At 41.5% G+C, this 7587-nt stretch overlaps 1 pseudogene; it reads left to right on the top strand.

The window, feature by feature from the left end:
- The window catches only part of LOC101647449, a 24641-nt pseudogene extending 18129 nt beyond the window's left edge, over positions 1 to 6512 (top strand).
- The last annotated feature ends 1075 nt before the right edge of the window (positions 6513 to 7587 follow it).

The following is a 7587-nucleotide window of genomic DNA, read 5'->3' on the forward strand; positions in this document are numbered from 1 at the left end:
AAATGTCTGTTCAACACCATATGTGTGTGCATTATATATATAATGTGTTTTATATATAGCACATATATAAGATGTTTCCTATATATTTTCGCATATCACTCATTGGTCTAAATTTATTAGCAGGGTACAATGGAGAAATAAAAAGCATTCCACGCCCTTATGCATTCATTCCTCTCAGTGATTTACTTATAGTCAGCTAATCAATCTTCGCAGGAACACTTGAAAGGAGAGACAATTGACAGGCGAGACAATCGAGGGTCAGGGACATCTCCAAAGCCAGAGGTTATTCGTATTTTAGTCATGAGATGGTTACACGCAGGGTGATGTGACTGCGAACAACGCCGCACTCTGCTCCCATTGCAGCACTCCATGTGAACAAATGGCTCTCCGTTTTGCCTCCCTGCGTGGTTGGTGGTCCGGTTGGAGTCCATTCCAAGTCACAGCGACCCGGAGCATAAAGGAACACCACTCGTCCTGGCCCTGCTCCATCCTCACGGTGGCTCCTCTTCCTGAGCCCATGTTTGCAGCCAAGGCTTCAATCCTCCCCATTGAGGGCCTTTCTCCAGGGACTGTCTCTCCTGAGAACATGCCCCAAGGACGTAGGACGAAGTCTTGCCATTCTAGCCTCTAAGGAGCACACGGGCCTCTCTTTCTTCCAAGAGAGGTGTTTGTCTTTCAACAGTCTGTAGTACTTTCCATATACTTCCCCAGCACTACAATCAAATGCATCAGTTCCTCTACAGTTTTCCTTTTTCAATAGCCAACTTTCCCATGCAAATGAGGCAGTGCACAACACCGTGACCTGGGTCAGGCGAACTTTAGTCTTCAAAGTAATATCCTTGCTTTTCAATATTATACAGAGATCTTGTGCATCAGATTTTAATTTGGTGCTGCTTCCATGAACGTTGACTGTGGATCCAAGCAAGACGAAATCCTTGACAACTTCACCTTTTCTCAGTGGGATGTTCCATCAGTTCTGATCATTGACTTAGTTATGGAGTTCCTTACAGGATGATCAAAATTAAGAAATCTAAAAGCCAGTGCTAGAAACTATAGAAATAGCATTCCTTGTCACTTAGTGTACTTGTAAAATAATGATGAAGATAAGTATCATACAGGAATTTATGCACTACAATAGAGGTAATTGCATAGGTTAGGAATCAATCAATATGTGTTTACCTTCTAGTATAATAGAGAAACTCGTGACTTTCCAATTTGTGCTTATTGATCAAAAGGGTTTTTTTTTAAACACAAAGGGAAAACATGCAGTTGAATATTTTATTAAAATATATAGAAAAGTAGCCTTGTAAATTTGAGGATAATTCCTTCTATTAACTCTTTAGAGATATTACAAGTTCACAAGGTGATAAGATGGTGGCAATAACTTTTTCATCATTTCTTTACAGGCCTTTTAAATTCAGTGATACCAATGTAGAATAGATGGTATTAAATACCTATTAGTCTGTTTCTATTAAAGTTCATTGAAACTGTCTTAAAATATTTTCCATAACTCCTTGATCAATTAGTGTATTATCATCTACTAGATATTTGAATTGTATTCTTATGAAAATGTTTCATTATCTTTCTTTTCTTTTCCATATATCTAGGTTTGGTCATTAGGAACCTTGGACGCATGAAGTGCTTTGTTCTGGGCTGCGAACTGAAAGGTAAGTAGTTGTAACCCACACTCCCATAAAGAATTGCAGCCTTCCGCGTCCACAGGGCCAGTGCGACTCAGGGTCACTGAGTTGGAAGAGGCTCCAGGGCAATGGATTTTGTTTGGTTGTGGATGTTTAGGAATTATTTTTATGTACATATGGAGTCAATATGCATTAGTAGGTGTTAGACTAGGATTATGAGTGTGGGAAGAACAAAGGGGGGGGGGGGATAAAAGGATGAAGAACGCAGTCCTGTGCCACTTCCAAGAACTGGCTCTATAGCAATGGGTTTGGAATACTACGCTCATGAGAAGACAAGGCCAAGTAATTACAATACAGTGTTGTACGTGCTATAATGCAGGGATATAAAAAGGAATTTTGAAGTCTAGGAGTTCATCTGTAACATACTAAATAAAGGTAATTGATATATATGCAGAAAAAGAGTGACATGTCAAAAATATCGATAAGAAATATCATGACAAAATCAAGAGATGACATGTTACTGTGGTATGACTTAGCACAGAAAGCCCACTAGGTAATAGGGGAAATCAGATTGAAAGAGATCAATTAAACAGCTCCTGTTTTTCACTCAAAATGTCTCCTTCCATATATCTTTGTTAAAAAATACATTTTGTAATTTATTATGACAAGGAATGTTGTTCACTTCCAACTTTTCCCATATTAATTTATCATTGTAAAGGGATTCTAAGTAGCTCAGCATAGAATAAGACAGTAATAGTTTACTACAATAGCTGGCAAATTATAAAAACAACAGACCAAAGCCACTCTGGGACCTAATTATGGAAGTTCCTGCATGTACTGAGATTATTAATTATGTAGGCATATAGAAACCATTGAAAGTTTTCATGATCACTTTAAGTGCATTTTATTTTTTCGTTATTGTAATTTGGGTGAAAGTGTTCAAAGTAAATTAGTTTCCCACTCAGCAATTTTTTTTACATATTTTGTTTCATGATGTGTGTTGTCATCCCCTCAACAAAGCAGCATGTTTGTGTTTCTCCCTGATTCCCCATTCCCATAGGGCTTTCTCTCCTCCCTGCTGTGCTGTGTTTGGGGCAAATCCTCCTGTAGTCCCATGTGATGTAACTAATTGAGGAGTACACTTGTATGCAGTTAAAGGACTATCCAGGAAGAAAGACTTGGCCTTCTACTCCCTTAAAGAGTTCCATAGGGTCTCTATGAGTCTGTGGCCCTGACTGATTAAGGACTATCTATGGTTTGGCTCAAAGTTAATCCCTGGGAGTGGCTCATTCCCAAACTTGAATGGTGTCTAAAGGCCTAAAGGCCATAGCATGGGTCTCTGTCAGACCAGTAAGTCTGGTCTGTTTTATGATTGTGGATGTTTCCCACTCTTTTTGCTTTCCTATCTGTCCAGGACCTTCTGTGATCCTGACCAGGCTGGTAGTAGTGGTAACCAGCTACCAGCTAGGTCTGGTTTCAGGGTAGAGGAAACTGTCCTAACTAATTGTTTCCTTAAATCTTTGGTTTTCTACACTCTCCTCTTACTCTGGACACAGAGAGATGAGCAGTTGAATCTTAAATGGTCATTGTGAAGTTGTTAAGAGCATGTCACCTGTCAGAAAGCTGGCTGTAGACCATTGACTGAGGGGACTACTTGCTGCCAATTGACCTAGAAGCGCCTGGGTTGCTGGTCCTACGACCCAAGCCCAGGGTTCCTTCAAGACATTTGGTTGTGGCCAAGAAGCTGTTAGAAAATATCCCCCTGAATACTCTACAACAACCTTGGAGATATTTGTAGCATTACAAAATATGGGAATACATAAGAAATCATTGCTATAAAAAATCACAGAAACCTTTATTAAACAAAAATTGTAGTGTGGGGCTAACATTCTTTTGAATATGCTTCATCTATATCGATACCCTTCTCATAGCAAACAATTCTGCTCTTTGTTCTTTCCAACACATCTCCACAGCAGTTTTTTATAGCAATGATTATAAGCTCCTCTAATCATCTTGTATCCTTTGAGGGAAAAAATCTATCCAGATCATGCCTTAGAATCCCCCCAAATAATTACCATGAACTTCTAGTCTAACTTGAAGTTAACTGGCCCAGCAGGCCTTGGGAGGCCACTGTTTTGATTTGTCTCTTTTTAAGGTGCCCTAGTGGACCCTCAGGTCACTATGATGGCAATCGTCTCTATGGAAGTGCCTTTCCATTTTGTTTTGTTTTAAGGAGCCTGGTTGGTGCTGTCAGGTGTGTTGGACTGCTGACAAGGTCCGTGGTTCAAACTAACCAGCTGCTCCATGGAAGAAATAGGAGGCTATCTGTTCTTATAAAGAGTTGCAGCTTCTGAAACCCTGGGTAGGATCACTAGTGAATGGGAATCAACCCAATAGCAATCGGTTTTTTATGGTTTGTTTCATGAAAGTAAGATAAGTATATGACTGAGAGAACTCATTATTGTAAGATAATATAGCATCCAACTCTTAAAAATCGTACAAAGTCCTGCTCTTATCTTACAAATCTAATAGAGGGGGTGCGATCTGCAAAGGGAAACTTACAGACAAAAGACAAAGGACAAAAAAAGAGCAAAAAAAGAGGCAAAGGGCAGCTGCACTGAGGCACATGGGTCCTGCAGCACGGGTGCTCCAAGGCCCAGGGTCTTATTCCAGCACGGCTTACATACCCCTCCGGCCACGTAGCCAGCAACTAGGGCCAGGGGACAGAAGGGGCAGTTTTACGAGTATTTGAGGGTATGCAGAGAAACATTATTATATTTGCCAAGCTCTTCACAGGAGAGGAGGGAAGACAAGCTTGGGAACTGATAAGTTTGCAGACTGCTGCTTCTGCAGCCTTGCCAGGGAACACAAGGCAAAGTGTCCATTTTCTCTCCAGTGGACAAATGGGACGGGCTCCCTGCTGCTTCATCAGCTCCCTAGGTTGAGCCATCATGTGTTCCCACGGGCCTTGAACCTTCAAAGGTGGTGGTCCTGTCCCATTTGCCTAAGGAGCAAACAGCTTTGCCCCCACAGTCTGCAGTGGTCCACTGAGCTCAGGTATTTGGTTGGTTGGGAATAAGTCCATGCATGTATGACTGGAATCTTATCACCAATGCTTTATATAAACTCGGAGCAACCCTTTGCTCAGTTGATATAAACTCGGAGCAACGCTGTGCTCAGTTGAATGAAGTATTGCCTAGTCCTGCACCGTCCTCCCAATGGTGCTGTCTGAGCCTGTGGTTGCCGCAACGGAGTCATCTCTTTAATAGTCATCTCTTCCTCAACGCTCTTCTGCTTGACTAAACGTGGCGCCTTGCGATGACTCCACCAACCTGGAATTGATGCGACCCTGTGCTCACCGGCCTCGGAGCTCCCTCCTCCTTCCTTCCTCTTTTGTCTTCATCAACTCGGGTTGACTCTGACTGGTTCATGGAGCTGACTGGCTCTGGACAGCACCCGACCTGGGGACTGAAGCTGGGCTGAGATGCCTTTATAACATGGAATTACTTCTTGATCTCAAGTTTGTCTTTATACAGCTATGGATGTCACTTGTTTTGTTTCTCTAGACAACACAAGCTAACACAGCGAGCACAATGTAACTTACCCGAGTACATATGTAAAAATAGCCTCTGTGAAACCTGTCTGTATCATGCTTTCCCACATCAGTTCAGCCGGCGTGTCTGCCTTTTCATCTGTTCACGAATGTGTACTCATTATAAGTATGGTGGCACTGTGTGTGTAATATATCTATTTTGTTGCCACTTACTACACACACTTCTCAGTGATTTCTTTTGCTGTTGGGCACCTCAAATAACACAGTGCTGAAAACTGGACACAAGGAAGTTTGGAGCAAGGAAGCCACTCGTAGTCTAAAACATTTGCTTGTCTGAGAGGATTATTTCCAAGCTGAGGAAGCACCCGTGGGAAGGAAGGAGACAGAAGTAAAATTGAGAGCTGCTTCAAGATTAGACCTGACAGGAGTGTGTCTCTGGTGAGGGAAACAAAGGCAACATCTGAAACTCCTCTGAATGTCCGTGTAATGAGTGGTACAGGAGGAATCCCTTCGCAGAAACGGCACACAGTCGAGGAGCGGGAACCCTGAGAGACACACGTGGGGAAGTATTCAGCTACTAGCCAAAAGGGTGGGTGAATCCATCCAGAGGTTCTTTGAAAGACAGGCCTGGCAATCTCTTATGAAGCATCACAATCTTTAAAACCTTATCATTCCTATCTAATATGCATGATGACACGAACACTTCAGCATCAGGATCCATTTGAAGGCAATTAACAATACCAAATATAGGTGAATATTTGAAATAAATGGAAAATTGGTGCTACATCAGAATTGTGTGCATGAGAACAACACATTTGCCTACATAAATAAATATGGTATTTTGTCTGTTTGTTTCTATTTCCCCTATTATAATTGCAAAAATTGCTTAGACACCAAGCTACCCTCCAGTGGCTTCAATTTCCACAAGGCTGAGGTCAAACATGACTTTACCCTCCATCCTTCATTCACCCCATTTGGACACTTTCCGGCTGGTCCTAGAAGCCATTGCAGTGACCATACAGAACTCACAGGCAAAACTCACAAGGGCATATGCTGTTAGGGACATTAGTAGTAGATTACCACAAGTCAGAATCAATAAACAGTAAGAATATAGAGACTGGCCCACAGTAGTGCCTCTCCTCAGCCAGCAAATCTCTCTGGTTCTCAGACTCTCAGCCATATTGTCCTTTGGCTTCTGCCTCTCTTGGACAGGAAGCCTGCCCACTTCTCCACCTCGGTCCAGTAGTTTTGCCCTGTTCCTCTGCTGTGTCTCCTGCTGTGCCTTCCTCGGCCTCTCGTCTCAGTGTGGCAGGCGCTAGGCGGCCACTTCCCCTTCGGGCAGGGCTTTCCAGTGGTTCTCCTTGTGGCTCTTCTTGGATGATCCTGGGAACTCTCTCTCTCTTTCTGTTTCCGAAATGGTTCTCATAGAAGGGGGAATAGTAACATAACTGACCAATCCTCTTTATTAATGTTTCACATATCCTATTTGCATAGTTCTACCCAACGATTTGGTAGGGGTTACATAGCTATGGATAGAAGAACCATAGGAGAGGATTTCACTTCACCACACTAATTTGTTTATTGTGCCTGAATTATTACATTCTAAAGCATTCCTATACAAATCCTTTAACATATTCCCTAAAGTTATTAACTCCCTAAATGCTACAATCGCCATCACTGTATAGTTTGGTTTCCCCTTTCAATATCACCAGGGGCAAGCACCGTTCAAGACACAGGAATTGGGTGGGGAATGTAGCACTAAATCGCACATACCGGATATTTACATTACTTCTGAGCAGAATTTTGCTCTTTAACTTAAACTAAAAACTTATCACTTGACTTCTTGTAAGAAGCTTTTATATTAGAGATAACTTGTAAATAATAGATCTATGGAAGATTTAACAGAATCTGTTGCTGATTTCATTTCTTAGGATGGACTGTATAAATACATAGAATGTGTTGCTTTCAAAAAAAAACAAAACATCCTCCAGATCCCTATCCTTCAAACATAAATAGTGGTCTGAGCAGCTTAAAAAATGTAAATAATACCAAAAGTCGTGGGTCTATAAAGAAATTATACTGTAATTCCCATTTATTATAAATCCCTTAATAATGGACTATTTGAAGAAGAATGTGGCATCAAGTGTGGAAGGGGCTATTAACAATCTTCAATATGCAAATGACAAAACCTTGCTCACTGGAAATGAACACTTGGAAGCATTTGCTGGTGGACATCAAGGATTTCGGCCTCGATATGGATGACAATTTGATATTTTTTAAAGTCCTCCACACTGAACCAAGAGGTGACATTATGACAAATGGAAAATAAGTTGAAGTTACCTTGCTTGGATCTACAATCAATGCTTACAGAAGCAGGAGTCAAGAGATCAAAGG

This window comes from Echinops telfairi, unplaced genomic scaffold, assembly GCF_000313985.2.
Source record: "Echinops telfairi isolate 266 unplaced genomic scaffold, ASM31398v2 ScPeMD7_2573;HRSCAF=3158, whole genome shotgun sequence".
NCBI lineage: Eukaryota > Metazoa > Chordata > Mammalia > Afrosoricida > Tenrecidae > Echinops > Echinops telfairi.